This window comes from Oncorhynchus keta, chromosome 35, assembly GCF_023373465.1.
Source record: "Oncorhynchus keta strain PuntledgeMale-10-30-2019 chromosome 35, Oket_V2, whole genome shotgun sequence".
Taxonomy (NCBI): domain Eukaryota; kingdom Metazoa; phylum Chordata; class Actinopteri; order Salmoniformes; family Salmonidae; genus Oncorhynchus; species Oncorhynchus keta.
The window spans coordinates 72,128,339-72,142,764 of record NC_068455.1 but is presented as its reverse complement, the minus strand read 5'-3'; the positions used below and the strand labels follow the sequence as shown (position 1 = coordinate 72,142,764).

The 14,426-nt window shown below is 43.8% G+C and overlaps 1 long non-coding RNA gene across 10 annotated transcripts; it reads left to right on the top strand.

The window, feature by feature from the left end:
- The first annotated feature begins 340 nt into the window (after positions 1 to 340).
- On the top strand, positions 341 to 9,885 carry LOC127916186 (uncharacterized). Of its 10 annotated transcripts, none has more exons than XR_008093748.1 (5): positions 341 to 500; positions 2,231 to 2,320; positions 2,364 to 2,784; positions 6,414 to 6,548; positions 7,174 to 7,277. It is a non-coding gene; the product is annotated as an uncharacterized LOC127916186 (long non-coding RNA). The 10 variants fall into 10 exon arrangements; XR_008093751.1 differs by lacking the exon at positions 2,231 to 2,320 and adding an exon at positions 2,047 to 2,136; XR_008093744.1 differs by lacking the exons at positions 341 to 500; positions 2,231 to 2,320; positions 6,414 to 6,548; positions 7,174 to 7,277 and adding exons at positions 1,871 to 2,136; positions 6,920 to 7,009; positions 9,710 to 9,885.
- The last annotated feature ends 4,541 nt before the right edge of the window (positions 9,886 to 14,426 follow it).

The following is a 14,426-nucleotide window of genomic DNA, read 5'->3' as shown; positions in this document are numbered from 1 at the left end:
TGTGTGTGAGAGAGAGGGAGACATATATCCTAGGAAATAGAGGTGTGTGAGAGAGAGGGAGACATATATCCTAGGAAATAGAGTGTGTGTGTGAGAGAGAGAGGGAGACATATATCCTAGGAAATAGAGTGTGTGTGTGAGAGAGAGAGAGGGAGACATATATCCTAGGAAATAGAGGTGTGTGTGAGAGAGAGAGGGAGACATATATCCTAGGAAATAGAGGTGTGTGTGTGAGAGAGAGAGGGAGACATATATCCTAGGAAATAGAGGTGTGTGTGAGAGAGAGAGAGAGAGACATATATCCTAGGAAATAGAGGTGTGTGTGTGAGAGAGAGAGAGACATATATCCTAGGAAATAGAGGTGTGTGTATGAGAGAGAGAGAGACATATATCCTAGGAAATAGAGGTGTGTGTGTGAGAGAGAGAGGGAGACATATATCCTAGGAAATAGAGGTGTGTGTGAGAGAGATAGAGAGAGACATATATCCTAGGAAATAGAGGTGTGTGTATGAGAGAGAGAGAGACATATATCCTAGGAGGTGTGTGATGAGAGAGAGAGACATATATCCTAGGAAATAGAGTGTGTGTGTATGAGAGAGAGAGAGAGACATATATCCTAGGAAATAGAGGTGTGTGTGTGAGAGAGAGAGGGAGACATATATCCTAGGAAATAGAGGTGTGTGAGAGAGAGAGGGAGACATATATCCTAGGAAATAGAGGTGTGTGTGTGAGAGAGAGAGAGAGAGAGAGACATATATCCTAGGAAATAGAGGTGTGTGTGAGAGAGAGAGGGGGAGACATATATCCTAGGAAATAGAGGTGTGTGTGTGAGAGAGAGAGGGAGACATATATCCTAGGAAATAGAGGTGTGTGTGTGAGAGAGAGGGGGAGACATATATCCTAGGAAATAGAGGTGTGTGTGTGAGAGAGAGAGGGGGAGACATATATCCTAGGAAATAGAGGTGTGTGTGTGAGAGAGAGGGGGAGACATATATCCTAGGAAATAGAGGTGTGTGTGTGAGAGAGAGGGGAGACATATATCCTAGGAAATAGAGGTGTGTGTGAGAGAGAGAGAGAGAGACATATATCCTAGGAAATAGAATGAGAGAGAGAGACATATATCCTAGGAAATAGAGGTGTGTGTGAGAGAGAGGGGAGACATATATCCTAGGAAATAGAGGTGTGTGTGAGAGAGATAGAGAGAGACATATATCCTAGGAAATAGAGGTGTGTGTAGAGAGAGAGGAGACATATATCCTAGGAAATAGAGGTGTGTGTATGAGAGAGAGAGAGACATATATCCTAGGAAATAGAGGGTGTGTGATGAGAGAGAGAGAGACATATATCCTAGGAAATAGAGGTGTGTGTGTGAGAGAGAGAGGGGAGACATATATCCTAGGAAATAGAGGTGTGTGTAGAGAGAGAGAGAGACATATATCCTAGGAAATAGAGGTGTGTGAGAGAGAGAGGGAGACATATATCCTAGGAAATAGAGTGTGTGTGTGAGAGAGAGAGGGAGACATATATCCTAGGAAATAGAGGTGTGTGTGAGAGAGAGAGGGGGAGACATATATCCTAGGAAATAGAGGTGTGTGTGAGAGAGAGAGGGAGACATATATCCTAGGAAATAGAGGTGTGTGTGTGAGAGAGAGAGGGAGACATATATCCTAGGAAATAGAGGTGTGTGTGAGAGAGAGAGGGAGACATATATCCTAGGAAATAGAGGTGTGTGTGTGAGAGAGAGGGAGACATATATCCTAGGAAATAGAGGTGTGTGTGAGAGAGAGAGAGAGAGACATATATCCTAGGAAATAGAGGTGTGTGTGTGAGAGAGAGAGAGACATATATCCTAGGAAATAGAGGTGTGTGTGTGAGAGAGAGAGAGACATATATCCTAGGAAATAGAGGTGTGTGTGTGAGAGAGAGAGGGAGACATATATCCTAGGAAATAGAGGTGTGTGTGAGAGAGATAGAGAGAGACATATATCCTAGGAAATAGAGGTGTGTGTATGAGAGAGAGAGAGACATATATCCTAGGAAATAGAGGTGTGTGTATGAGAGAGAGAGAGACATATATCCTAGGAAATAGAGGTGTGTGTATGAGAGAGAGAGAGACATATATCCTAGGAAATAGAGGTGTGTGTGTGAGAGAGAGAGGGAGACATATATCCTAGGAAATAGAGGTGTGTGTGAGAGAGAGAGAGAGAGACATATATCCTAGGAAATAGAGGTGTGTGTATGAGAGAGAGAGAGACATATATCCTAGGAAATAGAGGTGTGTGTATGAGAGAGAGAGAGACATATATCCTAGGAAATAGAGGTGTGTGTGAGAGAGAGAGAGACATATATCCTAGGAAATAGAGGTGTGTGTGTGAGAGAGAGGGGGAGACATATATCCTAGGAAATAGAGGTGTGTGTGAGAGAGAGAGAGGGGGAGACATATATCCTAGGAAATAGAGGTGTGTGTGTGAGAGAGAGGGGGAGACATATATCCTAGGAAATAGAGGTGTGTTTGTGAGAGAGAGGGGGAGACATATATCCTAGGAAATAAAGGTGTGTGTGAGAGAGATAGAGAGAGACATATATCCTAGGAAATAGAGGTGTGTGTATGAGAGAGAGAGAGACATATATCCTAGGAAATAGAGGTGTGTGTGTGTGAGAGAGAGGGAGACATATATCCTAGGAAATAGAGGTGTGTGTGAGAGAGATAGAGAGAGACATATATCCTAGGAAATAGAGGTGTGTGTATGAGAGAGAGAGAGACATATATCCTAGGAAATAGAGGTGTGTATGAGAGAGAGAGAGACATATATCCTAGGAAATAGAGGTGTGTGTATGAGAGAGAGAGAGACATATATCCTAGGAAATAGAGGTGTGTGTGTGAGAGAGAGAGGGAGACATATATCCTAGGAAATAGAGGTGTGTGTGTGAGAGAGAGGGAGACATATATCCTAGGAAATAGAGGTGTGTGTGAGAGAGAGAGGGAGACATATATCCTAGGAAATAGAGGTGTGTGTGAGAGAGAGAGGGAGACATATATCCTAGGAAATAGAGGTGTGTGTGTGAGAGAGAGAGGGAGACATATATCCTAGGAAATAGAGGTGTGTGTGAGAGAGAGAGGGAGACATATATCCTAGGAAATAGAGGTGTGTGTGTGAGAGAGAGGGGAGACATATATCCTAGGAAATAGAGGTGTGTGAGAGAGAGAGGGAGACATATATCCTAGGAAATAGAGGTGTGTGTGTGAGAGAGAGGGAGACATATATCCTAGGAAATAGAGGTGTGTGTGTGAGAGAGAGAGAGAGACATATATCCTAGGAAATAGAGGTGTGTGTGAGAGAGAGAGGGGGAGACATATATCCTAGGAAATAGAGGTGTGTGTGAGAGAGAGGGAGACATATATCCTAGGAAATAGAGGTGTGTGTGAGAGAGAGAGGGAGACATATATCCTAGGAAATAGAGGTGTGTGAGAGAGAGAGAGAGACATATATCCTAGGAAATAGAGGTGTGTGTATGAGAGAGAGAGAGACATATATCCTAGGAAATAGAGGTGTGTGTATGAGAGAGAGAGAGACATATATCCTAGGAAATAGAGTGTGTGTGTGAGAGAGAGGGGAGACATATATCCTAGGAAATAGAGGTGTGTGTGAGAGAGAGAGGGAGACATATATCCTAGGAAATAGAGTGTGTGTGTGAGAGAGAGAGAGACATATATCCTAGGAAATAGAGGTGTGTGATGAGAGAGAGAGAGACATATATCCTAGGAAATAGAGGTGTGTGTGTGAGAGAGAGGGGAGACATATATCCTAGGAAATAGAGGTGTGTGTGAGAGAGAGAGGGAGACATATATCCTAGGAAATAGAGGTGTGTGTGAGAGAGAGAGGGAGACATATATCCTAGGAAATAGAGGTGTGTGTGAGAGAGAGGGGAGACATATATCCTAGGAAATAGAGGTGTGTGTGTGAGAGAGAGAGGGAGACATATATCCTAGGAAATAGAGTGTGTGTGTGAGAGAGAGAGGGGGAGACATATATCCTAGGAAATAGAGGTGTGTGTGAGAGAGAGGGAGACATATATCCTAGGAAATAGAGGTGTGTGTGAGAGAGAGAGAGAGAGACATATATCCTAGGAAATAGAGGTGTGTGTGTGAGAGAGAGAGAGAGACATATATCCTAGGAAATAGAGGTGTGTGTATGAGAGACAGAGAGACATATATCCTAGGAAATAGAGGTGTGTGTGTGAGAGAGAGAGGGAGACATATATCCTAGGAAATAGAGGTGTGTGTGAGAGAGATAGAGGGAGACATATATCCTAGGAAATAGAGGTGTGTGTGTGAGAGAGAGAGGAGACATATATCCTAGGAAATAGAGGTGTGTGTATGAGAGAGGGGAGACATATATCCTAGGAAATAGAGGTGTGTGTGTGAGAGAGAGGGAGACATATATCCTAGGAAATAGAGGTGTGTGTGTGAGAGAGAGGGGAGACATATATCCTAGGAAATAGAGGTGTGTGTGAGAGAGAGAGAGGGGGAGACATATATCCTAGGAAATAGAGGTGTGTGTGAGAGAGAGGGGGAGACATATATCCTAGGAAATAGAGGTGTGTTTGTGAGAGAGAGTGGGGAGACATATATCCTAGGAAATAGAGGTGTGTGTGTGAGAGAGAGGGAGAGACATATATCCTAGGAAATAGAGGTGTGTGTGTGAGAGAGAGGGGGAGACATATATCCTAGGAAATAGAGGTGTGTGTGTGAGAGAGGGGGAGACATATATCCTAGGAAATAGAGGTGTGTGTGTGAGAGAGAGGGGGAGACATATATCCTAGGAAATAGAGGTGTGTGTGTGAGAGAGAGGGGAGACATATATCCTAGGAAATAGAGGTGTGTGTGAGAGAGAGAGAGAGACATATATCCTAGGAAATAGAGGTGTGTGTGAGAGAGAGAGGGAGACATATATCCTAGGAAATAGAGGTGTGTGTGTGAGAGAGAGGGAGACATATATCCTAGGAAATAGAGGTGTGTGTGTGAGAGAGAGAGAGACATATATCCTAGGAAATAGAGGTGTGTGTGATGAGAGAGAGAGACATATATCCTAGGAAATAGAGGTGTGTGTATGAGAGAGAGAGAGACATATATCCTAGGAAATAGAGGTGTGTGTATGAGAGAGAGAGAGACATATATCCTAGGAAATAGAGGTGTGTGTGTGAGAGAGAGGGAGACATATATCCTAGGAAATAGAGGTGTGTGTGTGAGAGAGAGAGAGAGAGACATATATCCTAGGAAATAGAGGTGTGTGTGAGAGAGAGAGGGAGACATATATCCTAGGAAATAGAGGTGTGTGTGAGAGAGAGAGGGAGACATATATCCTAGGAAATAGAGGTGTGTGTGTGAGAGAGAGGGAGACATATATCCTAGGAAATAGAGGTGTGTGTATGAGAGAGAGAGGGGAGACATATATCCTAGGAAATAGAGTGTGTGTGAGAGAGAGGGAGACATATATCCTAGGAAATAGAGTGTGTGTGAGAGAGAGAGAGAGAGAGACATAGGAAATAGATATGAGAGAGAGAGAGACATATATCCTAGGAAATAGAGTGTGTGTGTGAGAGAGAGAGAGACATATATCCTAGGAAATAGAGGTGTGTGTGTGAGAGAGAGGGAGACATATATCCTAGGAAATAGAGGTGTGTGTGAGAGAGAGAGAGAGACATATATCCTAGGAAATAGAGGTGTGTGTGATGAGAGAGAGAGAGACATATATCCTAGGAAATAGAGTGTGTGTATGAGAGAGAGAGAGACATATATCCTAGGAAATAGAGGTGTGTGTATGAGAGAGGAGAGACATATATCCTAGGAAATAGAGGTGTGTGTGTGAGAGAGAGAGGAGACATATATCCTAGGAAATAGAGGTGTGTGTGTGTGTGAGAGAGAGAGAGAGACATATATCCTAGGAAATAGAGGTGTGTGTGAGAGAGAGAGGGAGACATATATCCTAGGAAATAGAGGTGTGTGTGAGAGAGAGAGGGAGACATATATCCTAGGAAATAGAGGTGTGTGTGTGAGAGAGAGAGGGAGACATATATCCTAGGAAATATAGGTGTGTGTGAGAGAGAGAGGGAGACATATATCCTAGGAAATAGAGGTGTGTGTGAGAGAGAGAGGGAGACATATATCCTAGGAAATAGAGGTGTGTGTGAGAGAGAGAGAGAGAGAGACATATATCCTAGGAAATAGAGGTGTGTGTATGAGAGAGAGAGAGACATATATCCTAGGAAATAGAGGTGTGTGTATGAGAGACAGAGAGACATATATCCTAGGAAATAGAGGTGTGTGTGTGAGAGAGAGGGAGACATATATCCTAGGAAATAGAGGTGTGTGTGAGAGAGATAGAGAGAGACATATATCCTAGGAAATAGAGGTGTGTGTATGAGAGAGAGAGAGACATATATCCTAGGAAATAGAGGTGTGTGTATGAGAGAGAGAGAGACATATATCCTAGGAAATAGAGGTGTGTGTATGAGAGAGAGAGAGACATATATCCTAGGAAATAGAGGTGTGTGTGTGAGAGAGAGAGGGAGACATATATCCTAGGAAATAGAGGTGTGTGTGTGAGAGAGAGAGAGAGGAGACATATATCCTAGGAAATAGAGGTGTGTGTGAGAGAGAGAGGGAGACATATATCCTAGGAAATAGAGGTGTGTGTGAGAGAGAGAGGGAGACATATATCCTAGGAAATAGAGGTGTGTGTGAGAGAGAGAGGGAGACATATATCCTAGGAAATAGAGGTGTGTGTGTGAGAGAGAGAGGGAGACATATATCCTAGGAAATAGAGGTGTGTGTGAGAGAGAGAGGGAGACATATATCCTAGGAAATAGAGGTGTGTGTGAGAGAGAGAGAGAGAGACATATATCCTAGGAAATAGAGGTGTGTGTATGAGAGAGAGAGAGACATATATCCTAGGAAATAGAGGTGTGTGTATGAGAGACAGAGAGACATATATCCTAGGAAATAGAGGTGTGTGTGTGTGAGAGAGAGGGAGACATATATCCTAGGAAATAGAGAGAGATAGAGAGAGACATATATCCTAGGAAATAGAGGTGTGTGTATGAGAGAGAGAGAGACATATATCCTAGGAAAGAGAGAGAGAGAGAGAGAGACATATATCCTAGGAAATAGAGGTGTGTGTATGAGAGAGAGAGAGACATATATCCTAGGAAATAGAGGTGTGTGTGTGAGAGAGAGAGGGAGACATATATCCTAGGAAATAGAGGTGTGTGTGAGAGAGAGAGAGAGACATATATCCTAGGAAATAGAGGTGTGTGTATGAGAGAGAGAGAGACATATATCCTAGGAAATAGAGGTGTGTGTATGAGAGAGAGGAGACATATATCCTAGGAAATAGAGGTGTGTGAGAGAGAGAGGGAGACATATATCCTAGGAAATAGAGGTGTGTGTGAGAGAGAGGGGGAGACATATATCCTAGGAAATAGAGGTGTGTGTGAGAGAGAGAGGGGAGACATATATCCTAGGAAATAGAGGTGTGTGTGTGAGAGAGAGGGGAGAGATATATCCTAGGAAATAGAGGTGTGTGTGTGAGAGAGGGGGAGACATATATCTTAGGAAATAGAGGTGTGTGTGAGAGAGAGAGAGAGACATATATCCTAGGAAATAGAGGTGTGTGTGTGAGAGAGAGAGGGAGACATATATCCTAGGAAATAGAGGGTGTGTGTGAGAGAGAGAGAGAGACATATATCCTAGGAAATAGAGTGTGTGTATGAGAGAGAGAGAGACATATATCCTAGGAAATAGAGTGTGTGTGAGAGAGAGAGAGAGAGAGACATATATCCTAGGAAATAGAGGTGTGTGTGAGAGAGAGAGAGACATATATCCTAGGAAATAGAGGTGTGTGTGTGACATATATCCTAGGAAATAGAGGTGTGTGTGTGTGAGAGAGAGAGAGACATATATCCTAGGAAATAGAGGTGTGTGTGTGAGAGAGAGGGGGAGACATATATCCTAGGAAATAGAGTGTGTGTGAGAGAGAGAGGGAGACATATATCCTAGGAAATAGAGGTGTGTGTGAGAGAGAGAGGAGACATATATCCTAGGAAATAGAGGTGTGTGTGAGAGAGAGGGAGACATATATCCTAGGAAATAGAGGTGTGTGTGTGAGAGAGGGAGACATATATCCTAGGAAATAGAGGTGTGTGTGAGAGAGAGAGAGGGAGACATATATCCTAGGAAATAGAGGTGTGTGTGTGAGAGAGAGAGGAGACATATATCCTAGGAAATAGAGGTGTGTGTATGAGAGAGAGAGACATATATCCTAGGAAATAGAGAGAGGGAGACATATATCCTAGGAAATAGAGGTGTGTGTGAGAGAGAGAGAGAGACATATATCCTAGGAAATAGAGGTGTGTGTATGAGAGAGAGAGAGACATATATCCTAGGAAATAGAGGTGTGTATGAGAGAGAGAGAGACATATATCCTAGGAAATAGAGTGTGTGTGTGAGAGAGAGAGACATATATCCTAGGAAATAGAGGTGTGTGTGTGAGAGAGAGGGAGACATATATCCTAGGAAATAGAGGTGTGTGTGACATATATCCTAGGAAAGATGAGAGAGAGAGACATATATCCTAGGAAATAGAGGTGTGTGTGAGAGAGAGAGAGAGACATATATCCTAGGAAATAGAGGTGTGTGTATGAGAGAGAGAGAGACATATATCCTAGGAAATAGAGTGTGTGTGTGTGAGAGAGAGAGGGGAGACATATATCCTAGGAAATAGAGTGTGTGTGAGAGAGAGAGAGGAGACATATATCCTAGGAAATAGAGGTGTGTGTGAGAGAGAGAGGGAGACATATATCCTAGGAAATAGAGGTGTGTGTGAGAGAGAGAGGGGGAGACATATATCCTAGGAAATAGAGGTGTGTGTGAGAGAGAGAGGAGACATATATCCTAGGAAATAGAGGGTGTGTGTGAGAGAGAGGGGGAGACATATATCCTAGGAAATAGAGGTGTGTGTGTGAGAGAGAGAGGGGGAGACATATATCCTAGGAAATAGAGGTGTGTGTGAGAGAGAGAGGGAGACATATATCCTAGGAAATAGAGGTGTGTGTGTGAGAGAGAGGGGGAGACATATATCCTAGGAAATAGAGGTGTGTGTGTGAGAGAGAGAGGGAGACATATATCCTAGGAAATAGAGGTGTGTGTGAGAGAGAGGGGGAGACATATATCCTAGGAAATAGAGGTGTGTGTGAGAGAGAGAGAGAGAGACATATATCCTAGGAAATAGAGGTGTGTGTGATGAGAGAGAGAGAGACATATATCCTAGGAAATAGAGGTGTGTGTGTGAGAGAGGGGGGAGACATATATCCTAGGAAATAGAGGTGTGTGTGAGAGAGAGAGAGACATATATCCTAGGAAATAGAGGTGTGTGTGTGTGTGAGAGAGAGGGGGAGACATATATCCTAGGAAATAGAGGTGTGTGTGTGAGAGAGAGGGGGAGACATATATCCTAGGAAATAGAGGTGTGTGTGAGAGAGAGAGGGAGACATATATCCTAGGAAATAGAGGTGTGTGTGAGAGAGAGAGGGAGACATATATCCTAGGAAATAGAGGTGTGTGTGTGAGAGAGGGGGAGACATATATCCTAGGAAATAGAGGTGTGTGTGTGAGAGAGAGAGAGAGAGACATATATCCTAGGAAATAGAGGTGTGTGTGTGAGAGAGAGAGGGAGACATATATCCTAGGAAATAGAGGTGTGTGTGAGAGAGATAGAGAGAGACATATATCCTAGGAAATAGAGGTGTGTGTATGAGAGAGAGAGAGACATATATCCTAGGAAATAGAGGTGTGTGTATGAGAGAGAGAGAGACATATATCCTAGGAAATAGAGGTGTGTGTATGAGAGAGAGAGAGAGACATATATCCTAGGAAATAGAGGTGTGTGTGTGAGAGAGAGAGGGAGACATATATCCTAGGAAATAGAGGTGTGAGAGAGAGAGGGGGAGACATATATCCTGAAATAGAGGTGAGAGAGAGGGGGAGACATATATCCTAGGAAATAGAGGTGTGTGTGAGAGAGAGGGGGAGACATATATCCTAGGAAATAGAGGTGTGTGAGAGAGAGAGGGGAGACATATATCCTAGGAAATAGAGGTGTGTGTGTGAGAGAGAGGGGAGACATATATCCTAGGAAATAGAGGTGTGTGTGTGAGAGAGAGGGGAGACATATATCCTAGGAAATAGAGGTGTGTGTGAGAGAGAGGGGAGACATATATCCTAGGAAATAGAGGTGTGTGAGAGAGAGAGAGAGAGAGGAGAGAAATAGAGGTGTGTGTATGAGAGAGGGGAGACATATATCCTAGGAAATAGAGGTGTGTGTGTGAGAGAGAGAGAGAGACATATATCCAGGAAATAGAGTGTGTGTGTGAGAGAGAGAGAGGGAGACATATATCCTAGGAAATAGAGGTGTGTGAGAGAGGGGGAGACATATATCCTAGGAAATAGAGGTGTGTGTATGAGAGAGAGGGGGAGACATATATCCTAGGAAATAGAGGTGTGTGTGTGAGAGAGAGGGGGAGACATATATCCTAGGAAATAGAGGTGTGTGTGAGAGAGAGAGAGGGGGAGACATATATCCTAGGAAATAGAGGTGTGTGTGTGAGAGAGAGGGGGAGACATATATCCTAGGAAATAGAGGTGTGTTTGTGAGAGAGAGGGGGAGACATATATCCTAGGAAATAGAGGTGTGTGTGAGAGAGAGGGGGAGACATATATCCTAGGAAATAGAGGTGTGTGTGAGAGAGAGGGGGAGACATATATCCTAGGAAATAGAGGTGTGTGAGAGAGAGGGGAGACATATATCCTAGGAAATAGAGGTGTGTGTGTGAGAGAGAGGGGGAGACATATATCCTAGGAAATAGGTGTGTGTGTGAGAGAGAGGGGGAGACATATATCCTAGGAAATAGAGGTGTGTGTGTGAGAGAGAGGGAGACATATATCCTAGGAAATAGAGGTGTGTGTGTGAGAGAGGGGGAGACATATATCCTAGGAAATAGAGGTGTGTGTGTGAGAGAGAGAGAGACATATATCCTAGGAAATAGAGGTGTGTGTATGAGAGAGAGAGAGACATATATCCTAGGAAATAGAGGTGTGTGTGTGAGAGAGGGGGAGACATATATCCTAGGAAATAGAGGTGTGTGTGAGAGAGAGAGAGGGGGAGACATATATCCTAGGAAATAGAGGTGTGTGTGTGTGTGAGAGAGAGGGGGAGACATATATCCTAGGAAATAGAGGTGTGTGTGAGAGAGAGGGGGAGACATATATCCTAGGAAATAGAGGTGTGTGTGTGAGAGAGAGGGGGAGACATATATCCTAGGAAATAGAGGTGTGTGTGTGAGAGGGGAGAGAGAGAGAGAGAGGGGAGACATATATCCTAGGAAATAGAGGTGTGTGTGTGAGAGAGAGGGAGAGACATATATCCAGGAAATAGAGGTGTGTGTGAGAGAGGAGACATATATCCTAGGAAATAGAGGTGTGTGAGAGAGAGAGAGGAGACATATATCCTAGGAAATAGAGGTGTGTGAGAGAGAGGGAGAGACATATATCCTAGGAAATAGAGTGTGTGTGTGAGAGAGAGGGAGAGACATATATCCTAGGAAATAGAGGTGTGTGATGAGAGAGGAGAGACATATATCCTAGGAAATAGAGGTGTGTGTGTGAGAGAGAGGGAGACATATATCCTAGGAAATAGAGGTGTGTGTGTGAGAGAGGGGAGACATATATCCTAGGAAATAGAGGTGTGTGTGTGAGAGAGAGGGGGGAGACATATATCCTAGGAAATAGAGGTGTGTGTGTGAGAGAGGGGGAGACATATATCCTAGGAAATAGAGGTGTGTGTGTGAGAGAGAGAGAGACATATATCCTAGGAAATAGAGGTGTGTGTGAGAGAGAGGGGGAGACATATATCCTAGGAAATAGAGGTGTGTGTGAGAGAGAGAGGGGGAGACATATATCCTAGGAAATAGAGGTGTGTGTGAGAGAGAGGGGGAGACATATATCCTAGGAAATAGAGGTGTGTGTGAGAGAGAGGGGGAGACATATATCCTAGGAAATAGAGGTGTGTGTGTGAGAGAGAGAGGGAGACATATATCCTAGGAAATAGAGGTGTGTGTGTGAGAGAGGGGAGACATATATGTGAGAGAGAGAGGGAGACATATATCCTAGGAAATAGAGGTGTGTGTGAGAGAGAGGGAGACATATATCCTAGGAAATAGAGGTGTGTGTGAGAGAGAGGGGAGACATATATCCTAGGAAATAGAGGTGTGTGTGTGAGAGAGAGGGGGAGACATATATCCTAGGAAATAGAGGTGTGTGTGAGAGAGAGGGGAGACATATATCCTAGGAAATAGAGGTGTGTGAGAGAGAGAGAGACATATATCCTAGGAGAGAGAGAGGGGAGACATATATCCTAGGAAATAGAGGTGTGTGTGAGAGAGAGAGAGGGGAGACATATATCCTAGGAAATAGAGGTGTGTGTGTGAGAGAGAGGGGGAGACATATATCCTAGGAAATAGAGGTGTGTGTGTGAGAGAGAGAGGGAGACATATATCCTAGGAAATAGAGGTGTGTGTGTGAGAGAGGGGGAGACATATATCCTAGGAAATAGAGGTGTGTGTGAGAGAGAGAGAGAGAGAGAGAGAGACATATATCCTAGGAAATAGAGGTGTGTGAGAGAGAGAGAGGGGGGAGACATATATCCTAGGAAATAGAGGTGTGTGTGTGAGAGAGAGGGGGAGACATATATCCTAGGAAATAGAGGTGTGTGTGAGAGAGAGGGGAGACATATATCCTAGGAAATAGAGGTGTGTGTGAGAGAGAGGGAGACATATATCCTAGGAAATAGAGGTGTGTGTGTGAGAGAGAGGGGGAGACATATATCCTAGGAAATAGAGGTGTGTGAGAGAGAGAGAGGAGACATATATCCTAGGAAATAGAGTGTGTGAGAGAGAGAGGGAGACATATATCCTAGGAAATAGAGGTGTGTGTGAGAGAGAGGGGGAGACATATATCCTAGGAAATAGAGGTGTGTGTGAGAGAGAGAGGGAGACATATATCCTAGGAAATAGAGGTGTGTGAGAGAGAGAGGGGGGAGACATATATCCTAGGAAATAGAGGTGTGTGTGAGAGAGAGAGAGAGAGACATATATCCTAGGAAATAGAGGTGTGTGTAGAGAGAGAGGGGAGACATATATCCTAGGAAATGAGAGAGGGGGAGACATATATCCTAGGAAATAGAGGTGTGTGAGAGAGAGGGGAGACATATATCCTAGGAAATAGAGGTGTGAGAGAGAGAGAGGGAGACATATATCCTAGGAAATAGAGGTGTGTGTGTGAGAGAGAGGGGAGACATATATCCTAGGAAATAGAGGTGTGTGTGTGAGAGAGAGGGGGAGAGATATATCCTAGGAAATAGAGGTGTGTGTGTGAGAGAGAGAGAGGGAGACATATATCCTAGGAAATAGAGGTGTGTGTGTGAGAGAGGGGAGACATATATCCTAGGAAATAGAGGTGTGTGAGAGAGAGGGAGAGACATATATCCTAGGAAATAGAGGTGTGTGTGAGAGAGAGAGGGGAGACATATATCCTAGGAAATAGAGTGTGTGTGTGTGAGAGAGAGGGAGACATATATCCTAGGAAATAGAGGTGTGTGTGTGAGAGAGAGGGGGAGACATATATCCTAGGAAATAGAGGTGTGTGTGTGAGAGAGAGAGAGAGGGAGACATATATCCTAGGAAATAGAGGTGTGTGTGAGAGAGAGAGGGGAGACATATATCCTAGGAAATAGAGGGTGTGTGTGAGAGAGAGAGGAGACATATATCCTAGGAAATAGAGGTGTGTGTGTGAGAGAGAGAGGAGACATATATCCTAGGAAATAGAGGTGTGTGAGAGAGAGGGGGAGACATATATCCTAGGAAATAGAGGTGTGTGAGAGAGAGAGGGAGACATATATCCTAGGAAATAGGGTGTGTGAGAGAGAGAGAGAGACATATATCCTAGGAAATAGAGGTGTGTGTATGAGAGAGAGAGGGGAGACATATATCCTAGGAAATAGAGGTGTGTGTGAGAGAGAGGAGACATATATCCTAGGAAATAGAGGTGTGGAGAGAGATAGGGAGAGACATATATCCTAGGAAATAGAGGTGTGTGTGAGAGAGAGAGAGACATATATCCTAGGAAATAGAGGTGTGTGTATGAGAGAGAGGGAGACATATATCCTAGGAAATAGAGGTGTGTGTATGAGAGAGAGAGAGACATATATCCCAGGAAATAGAGGTGTGTGTGTGAGAGAGAGGGAGACATATATCCTAGGAAACAGAGGTGTGTGTGAGAGAGAACAGAGGGAGAGAGAGACATATATCCTAGG